Here is a 15,820-nt window from a genome sequence, read left to right as displayed (position 1 = left end):
CATTCAGCAGATATTGTAACTATTCTTCAGTTTCACTCAAGATGGCGATGTCATCAGCGAATCGTATCATTAATATCCTTTCACCTTGAATTTTAGTTCCACTCCTGAACCTTTCTTTTAGTTCCATCATTGGATCCTCGATGTACAGACTGAACAGTAGGGGTGAAAGGCTACATCCTTATCTTACACCCTTTTTAATATGAGCACTTCGTTCTTGGTCGTCCATTCTTATTTTTCCCTCTTGTCTGTTGTACATATTGTATATGACTCGTCTCTCCCTATAGCTTGATGATGAGGAGGTCCCATACTCCGAGGAGCGTAGGGGACGATGCGGGAGACCCGCACCACCGACTAGGCAAGGTCCTAGCAGAGGTGGTTTGCCATTGCCTTCCTCCGACCGTAATGAGGATGAACGATGATGATGATGAAGAGGACACAACACCCAGTCATCTCGAGACAGGGAAAATCCCTGATCCCGCTGAGAATCGAACCCGGGACCCTGTGCACGGGAAGCGAGAACGCTACCGCAAGACCACGAGCTTACCCCCGCTTCTTTCAGAATTTCGAACATCTTGCACCATTTTACGTTGTCGAACTCTTTTTCCAGGTCAAATCCTATGAACGTGTCTTGATTTTTCTTTAGTCTTGCTTCCATTATTAACCGCAACATCAGAATTGCCTCTCTCGAGCCTTTAGCTTTCCTAAAGCCAAACTGATCGTCATCTAGCGCATCCTCAATTTTCTGTTCCATTCATCTGTATATCATTCTTGTAAGCAACTTAGATGCATGAGCTGTTACGCTGATTGTGCGATAATTCTCTGACTTCTCAGCTCTTCCAGTCTTCGGAATTGTATGCATGATGCTTTTCCGAAAGTCAGATAGTATGTCCCCAAAATTATACATTCTACACGCCAATGTGAATAGTCGTTTTGTTGCCAATTCCCCCAATGAATTTAGAAATTCTGACATTATCTTGTTCTAATGTAAATGCAGGATGGCTTTCCATGAAGGGCAACAAAATGGGACGCAGAATATCGTCGACGTACCGGTATACGGTAAGGATGCCATGAATGTCGTAAGGCGGGCAACAGTCAGATTGGTATGCCGTTGCTGTCGGAGGCGTTTCCAAACTCATAATCGCTGGTCATCGAGGCGCATTTCGAAGCGGGCCTCATCACAGAAAAAATTTCTAATGCAGTCATTGGGACCCCAGGCCAAATATGCCCGAAAATGGTTCAAATTGCTCTGAGCACTATGGGACTTAATATCTGAGGTTGTCAGTCCCCTAGACTTAGAATTACTTAAACCTAACTAATCTATCAACATCACACACATCCATGCCCGAGGCAGGATTCGAACCTGCGACCGTAGCAGCCGCGTGATTCTGGACTAAAACGCCTAGAATCGCTCGGACACAACGGCTGGCAAAATATGACCGACACCGCTGTCAACTGGCTTGTTGGTGTACAGAGGTCAGCCGTAGTCGGTTGTAGGCGACGGCGTGAGTTCATCACCCTTTCTGTGAGCCACCTGTTAATGGTCTTGGCGGTCACTGAAGCACCAGCTGCACGTCGGATCGACAACAATGATTCCAGGGCTGTGAGCACCTCTCTGACGATTGCTCGGCCCTCACGTTGTGTCTTCTCTCCAGGTCGACCCCTCCGTCCTAGACGCTGTGTTGAGCCATGGTTCATCCCTTCCTGCCAACATCATCGAATAGTGGCATTATTCCTGTTCAAATTTCGAGCGATTCGCCGATTACAGCAATCGCCTTCTTTGAGCTAAACTACACATCCGAAATCAAATGTTGACATCTGCGTATACTGTTCATGCGCATGTCTGCGAGGCATAGTTGGCATCCAACAGAGTACACGAAATGAAATCCGCAAAGACTTTGAGAGGTTCCATGCCCTCTTTTGCATGCCGCCTCTCATTTTCATCAATTTTATCAATGCTCTATGTCATTGCACGGTAGTAACAGACCGAAGAAGGTTATTGTAAAGAGAGTATTTGTACTGAGAGCTCAAAAAATACTTTTCACTTTATTGCTATACATGTTGGGTTAGTTCCATGGGTGGCCTGAGCGAGGCAAGCATCAGAGGACGCAGCACATGGCATTTCCGGTTGGGGGCTGCACTTCCCTGAATTCTGTGGTGTTCGTACAATGTTCCTTGCGGAACGACTGACATCGGTCGAGTTTCGCCTATAGTATGCAGGGCGAAACGACCTGCGAGACGTCTGAGTGTCGCAGTAGTTTATGTGTTTACTGTTCCGGCGCGTCCGGAACGAAGATTCTTAGCACTGACTGACTGTATTGTCCTCATGATTCTGAGAATACTTGTGGACTGTGCCCTGCTGGGGATGGACGGTGATCTAGGCAGGTTGTCTTTTTGGCCTGTCAAACGGCAAGTTCAGTGCCCTAAGGTGAATAGTAGAGGCACGACTGATCAACTTAAACTGAGGCTAGTTGACGTCATAAAACCCTGCTCGAAATTGGAGGGAACAGTCGCTATTGGCGCGAATGATGTTCCGAGACAGTGTGGGGGAATTTTGGAATCAGCACTGAATGCTGATTCGCGCTTTTCGAGGACAGTAGAGAGTTGAGCAATGCTGACTTCGCTGCTTGCTTCGTATCGCAGAAGGGATTCGGGATCTGATCTTCCTCGGAGTCGGACGGTCTTGCGACTTGGTCGCTAGTTTTCGGTAGAACTTAGAATTCTCGGGCAGCCTTCGCGGCCAGGGGTTGACACAGAGTTGCTGCACGGCAGAAGTCGGCGCCTGCGTCATCAGGACGCTGCCTACCGACGACGTGCTGCAGTTTTCAGTACTGGTACAGTATTTTGCGGCTCTGGCGTTTTAGGAACTTATCAATTTTATACTGAATCCCTCAGCAGCACGCGCGCTCGTTTTACTACAAGTCGACCTTGCTTGTTTCTCCATGTGATTCCATTTGAGCTCTCACTACTAATAGTGACACTGCTTTATATTCGTGAGATTAATATATTTGATCCATTAGGACCTCCAGCCATTATTGTCAATCTATTGCATCACAGAGAGTAGGAGCCCCTTGTTGTCGAGCCAACTCTTATTCTCATAATATTTCAGTATATCCTATCCCTTAACTTACTGTGTGTGTCGACAATCATATGCATTCATGTTCTGACGTATAATAAATCTCATTGTAATATTTAATCCGCATATCAGTTCGTAGATATAGGCAGAATCCCCCTTCCTGTTGTTTATTATGATAAAGTTCTCTTTCTTTTGAGTAGATTACAATTTTTATTAAAATATTGTGAGTGTGCACTCCTTATTTTACCAACTAGCAGGGTCCACCATCATTTCCTTCCGTTACCGCTGTGCTCATAATTAATTAGCTGGTAGATAAGGAGGGATTTGAGTGCTTGTCTCGCGCTCATGCAAAATTCGTCTGAATTAAAGAGGTACAAACTCTTCTCCACTCCGGCGCCTCGCAACTTTATGCCTGTTATTGAGATGTTTCATATTTATTATCCTTTCCGGCCCTGCGGCTACATTGCGCTGTACAGTCATCTGTCAGGTGACATTTTGTATTTCCCGTCGATACCTGTGTGAATTTGCATAATTGCTTCGTGGAACGCCTTTCTGTGCAGTATATAATGCTGCCGGAGCTCACTGCCGCTCCGTCCAAACCGAACTCCCCGGCACACTCCGACCCGGAAAAACACTTGACGTCCCTCCAAAGACAGTATCACCTGCTGCCACTCGCGCACAGACAACGCTAGCAAACGTAGTGGCGCCAGTAAACACAAGAAGGAAACGAGACGCCACTATCCCTATTACACGATGCCAGCCTACCAACGGTAGCAACGCGAGCCGCATCAGCGTCGGGCTACACCCTTTTATAACCTCTGACTTACTCGGATTTTATCAGGTATTTTTGCTTGAGTTTGAATCTATATTATTGTGGTAATGAGTCAAATGCTTTTCGAAATTCAACGATACTACATCCACCTAACTGCCTTAACTCACGCTTTTTTGGGAATTTCTTGTATGTCGTATGCTACAGGCTGATTAGTTCTTTCGGTATATACCGGGTGATAAACTGAATAAATCACGGAATAATGTAGATAGAGAGGAACAAATTGACACACAGCTTGGAATGACATGGGGTTTTATTAGAACCAAAAAAATACAAACGTTCAAAAAATGTCCGACAGATGGCGCTTCATGTGATCATAGTAGCAATAATTAGCATAACAAAGTAAGACAAAGCAAAGATTATGTTCTTTACAGGAAATGCTCAATATGTCCACCACCATTCCTCAACAATAGCTGTAGTCGAGGAATAATGTTGTGGACAGCACTGCAAAGCATGTCCGGAGCTATGGTGAGGCAATGGCGTCGCATGTTGTCTTTCCGCATCCCTAGAGATGTCGGTCGATCACGATGCATTTGCGACTTCAGGTAACCCAAAAGCTAATAATCGCACGGACTGAGGTCTGGAGACCTGGGAGGCCAAGCATGACGAAATTGGCGGCTGAGTACACGATCATCATCAAACGACGCGCGCAAGAGATCTTTCACGCGTCTAGCAATATATTTTTTTTTTGTTCTAACAAAACCCCATGTCGTTCCAAGCATGTGTGTCAATTTTTACCTCTGTATCTACATTATTCCGTGGTTTATTGAGTTTTCAAATTTATACTGACTTTTTGATCACCCGGTACATACTGTTCGACAGTAAGTTTTTATCTAGAACCGAACAAGATGGTGAAACATTCTTCTAAATCTTGATAAGCATGTTTGTTTCACCGCTCTGCTGTTGGAAGAGTGACGCACAAAGTAAACATAAATTTTCTTTCCGTTCCGGCAGTGCGTTCCGAGTAAGGGCCCCAGACTCCCTCAGCAGTTTATTTATTTTAGAAGAAGATTGTGCTAAACTCAGACGTCAGGCGAGGCGCTCTGACGCACGCGCGCGAGGTGGCTCATCACCTTCAAGCTTAGGTACGCACTGTAGACGGCGTGGAGCATCACTTGTGCTGGGACGCAGTCGCTTCAAACTTGCATCAAGCCTGGCGCTCCTCGTTTGTTTGGCGAGCAATCAATCAGCGGAGGGCCCGGACGACGTCACGTCACGCTTCTCCCAGAGTGTGCCTCCTGCGAGGACGCGAGGCTGCCGACTCGGGGTGATGAACGCTGGAGCAGCAAGTGCCGAACTGTGCCTCCAGCCTCGACGTCAGGCTCACCTGAACTCAACACAACTCTAGGAACTGCTACACTACCATCAGATCTTCAAAACGCTAATACGCAGAAATATGAGAGTGAATGTTCATTAAACCAAAGCATTAAGAAATGTATTGGTTAGGAATGTACCTGGTTAACGAAGTACTATAGTTCGCGAAATCCTTGTTCAAGTGAATACAGTGTGCCTGCTTATTCATTCTCCGACAAAGTAAACACGATAACAAACAGTTGAAATACGATAACACACAAAGGTTTGCACGATTTACAGACAGATGACAAATAGAAAACCTTCACTTAGGTCATTCATTATTTCACTGAATTCTTAGACCAACTCTCTCTATTTGTATAACAGGTCATATTCGTAACATTTTTTGAATTGCGTCACGTTTTAGTCGATTACAAAGCTGTGACTCAGCGTTATAATAGCAACAAAAAAGATAAATAATTTAGGTCAATTGACAACATTTTGGGACAGTAAAGTCATACGACCACAAAACTGACATAAATTCGTCAAATCATAACAAAAGACGCTGTACGATTGAATATACCCTACGACATGCAGGATTATGTATGTAATTACACAACTGGCCATTAAAATTGCTACACCACGAAGATGACGTGCTACAGACGCGAAATTTAACCGACAGGAATAAGATGCTGTGATATGCAAATGATTAGCTTTTCAGAGCTTTCACACAAGGTTGGCGCCGGTGGCGACACCTACAACGTGCTGACATGAGGAAAGTTTCCAACTGATTTCTCATACACAAACAGCATTTGACCTGCGCTGCCTGGTAAAACGTTGTTGTGATGCCTCGTGTAAGTAGGAAAAAAGCGTACCATCACGTTTCCGACTTTGATAAAGGTCGGATTGTAGCCTATCGCGATTGTGGTTTATCGTATAGCGACTTTGCTGATCACGTTGGTCGAGATCCAGTGACAAAATGGGTTCAGGAGGGCAATACGGAACGCCGTGCTGGATCCCAACGGCCTCGTATCACTAGCAGTCGAGATGACAGGCATCTTATCTGCATGGCTGTAACGGATCGTGAAGCCACGTCTCGATCCCTTAGTCAACAGATGAGGACGTTTGCAAGACAACAACCATCTGGACGAACAGTTCGGTGACGTTTGCAGTAGCATGGACTATCAGCTCGGAGACAATGGCTGCAGTTACCCTTGACGCTGCATCACAGAGAGGAGCGCCTGCGATGGTGTACTCAACGACAAACCTGGGTGCACGAAGGGCGAAACGTCATTTTCTCGGATGAATCCAGGTTCTGTTTACATCATCATGATGGTCGCATCCGTGTTTGGCGACATCGCGGTGAACGCACATTGGAAGAGTGTATTCGTCATCGCGATACTGGCTTATCACCATGCGTGATACCGAGCGAGGTGGCGCAGTGGTTAGCACACTGGACTCGCATTCGGGAGGACAACGGTTCAATCCCGTCTCCAGCCATCCTGATTTAGGTTTTCCGTGATTTCCCTAAATCGTTTCAGACAAATGCCGGGATGGTTCCTTTGAAAGGGCACGGCCGATTTCCTTCCCAATCCTTCCCTAACTCGAGCTTGCGCTCCGTCTCTAATGACCTCGTTGTCGACGAGACGTTAAACACTAACCACCACTACCACCACCCTGCGTGATGGTTTGGGGTGCTATTGGTTACACGTCTCGGTCACCTCTTGTTCACATTGACGGCACTTTCAACTGTGGACGTTACATTTCAGATGTGTTACGACCCTTCATTCGATTCCTGCGAAACCCTACATTTCAGCAGGATAATGCGCGACCACATATTGCAGGTCCTGTACGAGCCTTTCTGGATACAGAAAATGTTCGACTGCCCTGGCCAGCACATTCTCCAGATCTCTCTCCAATTGAAAACGTCTGGTCAATGGTGACCGAGCAACTGGCTCATCACAATACGCCAGTCACTACTGTTGATGAACTGTGGTATCGTGTTGAAGCTGCATGGGCAGCTGTACCTGTACACGCCATCCAAGCTGTGTTTGAATCAATGCCGAGGCGCATTAAGGCCGTTATTACGGCCAGAGGTGGTTGTTCTGGGTACTGATTTCTCAGGGTCTATGCACTCAAATTGCGTGAAAATGAATTTACATGTCAGTTCAAGTATAAAATATTTGTCCAATGAATACCCATTTATCATCTGCATCTCTTCTTGGTGTTGCAATTTTATTGGCCATTATTGTACTATTCGAAACATAAGTAGAATCAGTTGCTTGATGTCACATTTCAGAGCCACCATTTCACTGCCGAAATAGAAATCCATAGTTTGGCAGGAATTGTTATATTCTTGTCAAAACGTAAGTTGACTTAGAGGTCAAGACTTACTAGTAGGTTTGATTTAAGATGCCATTTTCGAATTATACTCCTGTACATTGAAAGAAGTCTACTGGGGCACACTTGTATGTGGCACCCGAATATGACAATAATATTAATGTAAACTAAAATGAAACTAGTGTATTATAAACGATGTATGTCTATGATAGGTTTTATAAAGCGGATCGCTGACTGTGCACGACCATAGAGTCAAAGATACTGCTTCTAATCTGAGATTGTAGTGTTAGGGTAAGAGAGCGCTGGGCGCAAAGTTGTACGTAGCTATGTGTGAGCGAAAGACGATGGAGCAGGCTTTGTGAAGCCACCAAGTGTTAGATTAATGTGGGGATTACGAGAACATGGAAGTAGAAGACTTCATGCAGGCAACGTAAAAATGTTAAATAATTATGATTTTCGTATTGCTGGAGCGTTAGTAAAAATGAGTTGGCTGATAATTTGTAATTGTTTAATAATCCCAGATAGTACGTAAACTGCTTTGATAAAAAGGCTGTTAGTTATTTCACTTTTGCAATGTTTCTAAGATTTGTTAACAGAGCTATATGTAATTCGATTATTTGCATCTGTGCTGGTTTTGTGATGTTAGATAATATTTGCTGTATAAGTCTCTTTGGTTGAGAACCAATTAGTAAATATGATATGTTATTCTAACCAATGTAACTTCAGTTGCAAATGTTTTTGAAAAGCCAAACTTAACATGCAATACCATTTCACAAAAAAAAGTCAGTATTAGTAATTCACCACAATCAGTACCGCCTCCCTGTCAAGATCGTATGTTTTTCAAAGAAGTTGGATTTTTCTTTAAAGTTTTCATTTATCAGCCAAAAGAATTTCATGTACGTTTAAAAGTATTACCGCTAGCAATGCACACTGCTGAGCCTGTACCTGACATACTTTAATTTTTTGATGAGAGACCAGAATTTATCGCGTTCCACCGTTGCTGCTTTAGTGGTAAGACAATTTAATTTGTTATGTGAACAGAGACCAAGGTCATCAGTTTTGAACAGAACCAGAGGATTCAGTGTCTAAGGGGCTGAATGTATTTTGCGGTGACTGTATTTCTTTGTTGGTATTGGGACTTGCATTGCCCAATCAGTTCGTATAAAGTTTTCGTTAACAATAACACAGAGTAAGCACACCACTTGCACTTACAACACACTACACGACAATTCGAGTTTAGTATCCAGTCACCAGTTCAGGTAATAATTCAAATGTTTCAATAAATATAACAAAAGAACGTTACAACATAACAATTCAAAAATTAATTATTATTATTTTCTTTTAAGTTTGCCGAGTTTATGCATCAATGTATCACTCTCTATGCTCCACTAGTCACTCTTGCAGTTTATGACAGAGAGTAATTTTAGTATTGCCGGCCGCGGTGGTCTAGCGGTTCTAGGCGCTCAGTCCGAAACCGCGCGACTGCTACGGTCGCAGGTTCGAATCCTGCCTCGGGCATGGATGTGTGTGATGTCCTCAGGTTAGTTAGGTTTAAGTAGTTCTAAGTTCTAGGGGACTGATGACCACAGCTGTTAAGTCCCATAGTGCTCAGAGCCATTTGAACCATTTTTTAGTATCACTATCGATTCCCCATTGCCGCTTCAGGTCCGAATGCTGTGAGTGAAAGACGGTAACATACGTATCGTATCGTCTGTTTTCATGACAACCATGTTGAAGAGAATAATATCTTAACGTAAGGGTCAGGAACTTTAACAGTTAGCTTTACCGGTGGGTACAACGTATCCCTTGTAGATTCTGGTCCTGTCGTTTGATGAACCACTCTGGGGGGCTCCCGCACTTACTCATTGAAACTGTAACGAAACCTGTTGTTTATCTTTGGATCATCTCAGTACTCTTTTCGTTGTTTTTGTTGTTGTTGTTTTGTTGTTGTTGTTGTATTGACGTCAGTCCGAAGACAGGTGGGATGCAATTCTTCGTGGTAATCTAGCTTGTGCATTCCTCTTCATCTCTGCGTAACTACCACAACCTACATCCATTCAAACCAGCTTGCTGTATTCTCCCATTTGATTACGCTCACCCCCCCCCCCCCCCATCCCCACCAAAACAATTCTTCCTTCCATACCAAACTTCACCGATATTTCGACTACTTCCCGTCAACCAGTCACTACTTTTAGTCAAATTGTGACATAGTTTTCTTTTGTCCCCAGTTACATTTAGTAGCTCCTCTCTACATGCCATTTACCCATCTAATCTTCAGCATTGTGCTGTAGCACCACATTGCAAAAGCTTCTGTCTTTTTCTTGACTCAGTTGCCTATCGTTCACGTTTCACATCCAAATAATAGTAAATGTGGGCTATGAAATGCATACCTTGAGAAGTATGATCCTATTTGCTACTGCGAAACATATCTCTTCTACTGAAAAGGTGCTCTTAGCTCTTAACGTAGGCATTTTAGGGCCCATGTTCCCGAGACAAATTTTTCTTGTTTTGGTCCATGGTACCTCCTCCGAAACATGCGCTAGCGCTAGAATAGATCCACTGTCAGAGGTATCAGAGCGATTTTCGTCTTACTCGGTCGTTTCGTCTTAACTCAAATTGATACACTTATCGTTAATCACCATCCATAAGAGTTTGTCAGATCATCACGGATTCGCCTTGTGCACTCATTCTGCACTATCTTTCTTCGGATCATCCCTCAGTGCTGCTTTCGCAAGATCTGGGGTTGCAAAACAACAGATCACTTCTTATGGATATGTCGTGAATTCGGCTTGGGAAATGCGCTGAGGAAGATTAATAGAAAAGGGAGGCAATTGGCTGTCACAGACCAGTTTTACTGAGACTGTGATTTTCACAAGCCTTGTAATATAATAAAGTTTCCCAACGTATAAACAATTAAATTACTTGCCAAAGTTAAAAGAAAATAAGACATTGGTCTATCTGAAAACATCACGTGGCTACACATTTATTTCGTGTATCGGTGTTATAACATTTTCCTTTATTATTGTCAAATGTCGCCTTAACAATATATGAAGACTGCTGAAGTGTACTATTATCAATGTAATTGATTTATAATTTCAACTGTAAAATTGTAATTTGTTGCAGCTAATCTTTTTCATCTTATATCTTGTATAAAAGTTAACGTAAATATATAGAATTAAAATCCTTATTTTGAAACTTGTTGTAAAAGTAAATAAAAGATACAGATACAGACACGTAATAATGGTCAGGCTAAGTAGCCCATTTCCGACAAACCAGGTATTACCTTTGACAAATCATCATTTACGACTACCTTCGCTTACGTTTCGTTGCTTGGCGTAACGAAATCTTTTCTGCCGTAGTTAATAAAAAAGTGTAATGGTCTTCCTATTGAGTTCCTATACTACGACAAAAGCACAGCGTCCACGACAGAGTGGCATCGAAAGTTGGCTGAAAGGCCTCTGAACTGACAACACTTCCCATCGCATGTCTGTTATATTGTTGTTGTTGTTGTTGTTGTTGTGGTCTTGAGTCCTGAGACTGGTTTGATGCAGCTCTCCATGCTACCCTATCCAGTGCCAGCTTCTTCATCTCCCAGTACTTACAGCAACCTACATCCTTCTGAATCTCTTGGTCTCCCTCTACGATTTTTACTCTCCACACTGCCCTCCATTGCTAAATTTGTCATCCCTTGATGCCTCAGAACATGTCCTACTAACCAGTCCCTTCTTCTGGTCAAGTTGCGCCACAAACTCCTCTTCTCCCAAATTCTATTTAATACTTCATCATTAGTTATGTGATCTTCCCATCTAATCTTCAGCACTCTTCTGTAGCACCACATTTCGAAACCTTCTATTCTCTTCTTGTCCAAACTATTTATCGTCCATGTTCCACTTCCATACATGGCTACACTCCATACAAATACTTTCAGAGATGACTTCCTGACACTTAAATCTATACTCGATGTTAACAAATTTCTCTTCATCAGAAACGCTTTCCTTGCCATTGCCAGTCTACATTTTATATCTTCTCTACTTCTATCTAATTCCCTCAGCATCACCCGACTTAATTCGACCACATTCCATTATCCTCGTTTTGCTTTTGTTGATGTTCATCTTATGTCCTCCTTTCAAGACATTGTCCATTCCGTTCAACTGCTCTTCCAAGTCCTTTGCTGTCTCTGATAGAATTACAATGTCTTCGGTGAACCTCAAAGTTTTTATTTCTTCTCCATGGATTTTAATACCTACTCCGAATTTTTCTTTTGTTTCCTTTACTGCTTGCTCAATATACAGATTGAATAACATCGGGGAGAGGCTACAACCCTGTCTCACTCCCTTCCCTACCACTGCTTCCCTTTCATGCCCCTCGACTCTTATAACTGCCATCTGGTTTCTGTACAAATTATAAATAGCCTTTCGCTCCCTGTATTTTACCCCTGCCACCTTCAGAATTTGAAAGAGATCATTCCAGTCACCATTGTCAAAAGCTTTCTCTAAGTATACAAAAGCTAGAAACATAGGTTTGCCTTTCCTTAATCTAGCTTCTACGATAAGTCGTAAGGTCAGAATTGCCTCACGTGTTCCAACATTTCTACGGAATCCAAACTGATCTTCCCCGAGATCGGCTTCTACTAGTTTTTCCATTCGTCTGTAAAGAATTCGCGTTAGTATTTTGCAGCTGTGACTTATTAAACTGATAGTTCGGTAATATCCACATTTGTCAACACCTGCTTTCTTTGGGATTGGAATTATTATATTCATCTTGAAGTCTGAGGGTATTTCGCCCGGCTCATACATCTTGCTCACCAGATGGTAGGGTTTTGTCAGGACTGGCTCTCCCAAGGCCGTCAGTAGTTCTAATGGAATGTTGTCTACTCCCGGGGCCTTGTTTCGACTCAGGTCTTTCAGTGCTCTGTCAAACTCTTCACACAGCATCGTATCTCCCACTTGTAACGGAACTGAAATGATGGTGGGCTGACAGTAATTTGGAGCCCGCGCGTCGGAAACGGGCGCGCTGGTGTGAGACTGCCAGGGAGTGCACCCTGATGCCATCTATTGGCGAAACTGGGAATTAGCGCTGTCTCAGACAATGCGCTAAACTCTCGGAGTCAAATGTATTCTTTTTGATGGTAATTATAAGTTATTACTGTATGATTTAATGTTATAAGGCGCTAGTAGTAAATTATTATGACTGGTATGAACTCCAGGGTAATAAATATAAATATTCTTAAATACTAAATGATTTCGGTGAAAAGATGGTAGGGGAACGCCCCCACTCTTGGTGATACGAGCATAGCTAGAGGTAGCTGGAGACACAGGGACTGAACAATGGAATGGCCTGGGGAGTGTTGACGTGAGCGGACGTGCATAACTGTGCTCACGCAAAAGTGACTGTGCAACAGCGAAAAGGAGAATATCGTCGCCGTTTGTGGAGTGGAACGTGACGAATGGTTGTCGAAGCCGTCTCTATGCCACTGGGGCTGATTGTAAGGGTTCCTGCGCCCAGATTTTATGGCGGACGCGCAGTAGCTTATACGAGTGCTACAGCTCGTAGTTCCAGCCGCCATTAAGGGCACGAGGCGTGAAGAGGAAGAGCTGCGTTAGCCACATGCATCTCACCACCAGCACCGACACGTCTACCCAAGGCAAGACTGCTTGAAATTGTTAAGTCGAACTTTGTATACATGTAAAAGGAGAATACCAGTTTTATTTTGTGCAAGTGCAGAGGACAGAATATAGTAATGAGCAAAATTACGACGCATGTTGTTCATTGTAAAGTGTAGTAACCTGAAACATAGTGTAGTGAAATCAGACTGAGGCCACCATCGCCTCTTTCATTTACAATTCTTTTGGTTGTAGAATACTTTAGCGTTTAAGAATGTAGAAAAGAGCAATGGTCACACCAGAATGAGTCGCCTATTTATAGTTACTTAAATTTTTCTGAATAACCTTTCAAGTAAAGTCACTTAACTAATTCTATAGCAATTGTCCAAGAGTAATATCCCAAAATCATTAAATAAGTTGAAGGGTAGAAGTTTGTTAACCTAAGTTGCTTAAATTGTCTTGGTGGTAATTACCAAGCCAACTCACAGAAATTGAGAGAGTATTTGCTTTGTAGAATCACCTAGAATGATCAGAAATAGTAATATTCAGAATTAAGTTTAAAATTCAACTCAAGCCGTTTCACTTTGAAACGAGCCAAAAAATTGATTTAGTCTTTTGCTCCTTCAGAGCTGGCGACCGTAGTTATAAGTATTTTCAGGAGGATTCGACGGTAAGTCTGCTGCTCTCGTCGTGCTGATAGGATTATCTACTGCTGCTAGCAGTGGTGATTGGATACATAAGCTCACTACCACGTTAAGTGGGTCAGGTAGGCAGTGTTACCGTGTGAACTGTAGGGCACTGTAGGCCGTGGATCGAACCCGTTCAATCATCACAGCTCTTTGGGAAATAGTCCGGTTAGGAGTGTACTAATCCAATAGGTAAATACTGGCGAGTAACGGTCAAAAATGTATACGCAAGTGAATTTAGCAAGGTCCATGTAGCACCTAGTTAATGTGGTGCAATGGCAAGGGTAGGAGTGGAGTAAAAGTGAGCTGAGCTTGTGGCAGCTGTGCTGTCTTCAAAGATTAATAACGTGAACTCACTACTACCTCTTGCCATTAGGGCTGAGCTATTTACCGTTAAAATACGTAGCAGTAAGCGCAAAGGCGTGACAGCTACAAGTCCGTATTGGCTTAATACATACGGAAGTAGGAAGCGGGTCATTCTGTCAGTGGAGGGGGTTAAAACAACCGAGCCAGTTGAGAACATACCCCGTTTACTGATGGAAAGATTCGGCGGTTCGGTCGCATGTGGCGACCGTGACAGGACTTACCAAGTTTGTAGAATAATGGCTGCAATAAAAGTGTTTTATATAAACTTGTAGTTTCAAGAAAATTTTAAATTCAAAATTCTGTTGTAGACAAATATACCACAATTGGTAAGTTCAAGACGACAACCTGCAAAGCAGCAAAAGAAAGTCCAATAGTAGGAGTTAAACAAGTAATACTTGGTTTAATCAACATTTCAATTAGGCACGAAATACAGCAGCATAAGATGGAGTCGAATAGTAACAAGCAAGACGAAAACATTACAAGGTCAGACCCAGAATTAGGGACCATAGATACTGTTGTAGGGTTGGAAAATCCTATAGATGAATCCACACCCACAAAACAGGAGGAACGGGAAGTGAAACCAAAGGTAGTGAAAAGTGAACCCAATGTATCTGTGGATGCAAGTCACAAGGGAGAGGATATGGAATTAACAAGTTTGTTAAATAGTATGATGGCGCAAATTCGAGAAGGGAATGCTAGTTTGAAAGCAGAAATGGCTAGTCATATATCCCAACTGGATGAAAACCTATCTGGTAAAATAAAAGCCAATTTAGATATTTTGAATACGCAAAGCCAACGTATCACAGAGGTAAACAAATCAGTAAATAGCATTAGGGCTGAAATAACAAATGTTCAGAGAAAAGTCACCGAAATAGAGAAAAGATTTGATACCGAAATTCTGAAAATAGAGAAATCAGTGGAACCTTTGGTTAGTGAAAAATTAGAACCGATAATTGAAAGTAAATTACACGTGATAGTACCAGTTGTAAAGAAAGAGATTGTTAAAGAAACGGCAGCTGATATTGAAACACTGCGCAATACCATGTTGAGTTTTGATGCATGTGTGCAGGAGCAGGAAAATACACTGCGTAATGAGATAAAATTGTTAAGTCAGCAAGTTCAGAATCAGACGTTTCTTAACTGTAGTGGTATCCCATTGGTAAAGCAAAAATCGGAAATACTGAGTAGGGAGGAAAAGTACGATCCTCAAAAGAAACAAGGTGGATGGCATCCAATGGATTTTATAAAAAATTGTGAACGTGTCTTACCAACAGACATGTCGGATAAAGAAAAAATTAATTTAGTAATAGACACTTTAGCAGGTCATGCTAAACGTTGGGGATTGAATTTGGATATCGACAATTTGAAGTTTACAGACTTCAAAGAAAAGTTCCTTGAGGAATTCTGGGGCACACAACAGAGGGATAGGTTGTGGAGAGAATTCGTTGTCGCCAGAATGCCAGAACATGGGCGTGGGCTCATGAAAGAATACTGTGAAGGATGGTTCAAGCGTTTGGAGTATCTTAAAGATCGTAGATCAGAATCGGAGATAGTGTGGGAGTTGTGGAGAAAGCTACCTGACGATTCAAAGCGTTATGTAGGAGGCACTCATCGAACATTCGATGAATTTTTA

The sequence above is a fragment of the Schistocerca serialis genome, chromosome 1, assembly GCF_023864345.2.
Source record: "Schistocerca serialis cubense isolate TAMUIC-IGC-003099 chromosome 1, iqSchSeri2.2, whole genome shotgun sequence".
NCBI classification, from domain to species: domain Eukaryota; kingdom Metazoa; phylum Arthropoda; class Insecta; order Orthoptera; family Acrididae; genus Schistocerca; species Schistocerca serialis.
The sequence above is the reverse complement of the archived record's forward strand: the minus strand, read 5'-3'. Positions refer to the sequence as shown.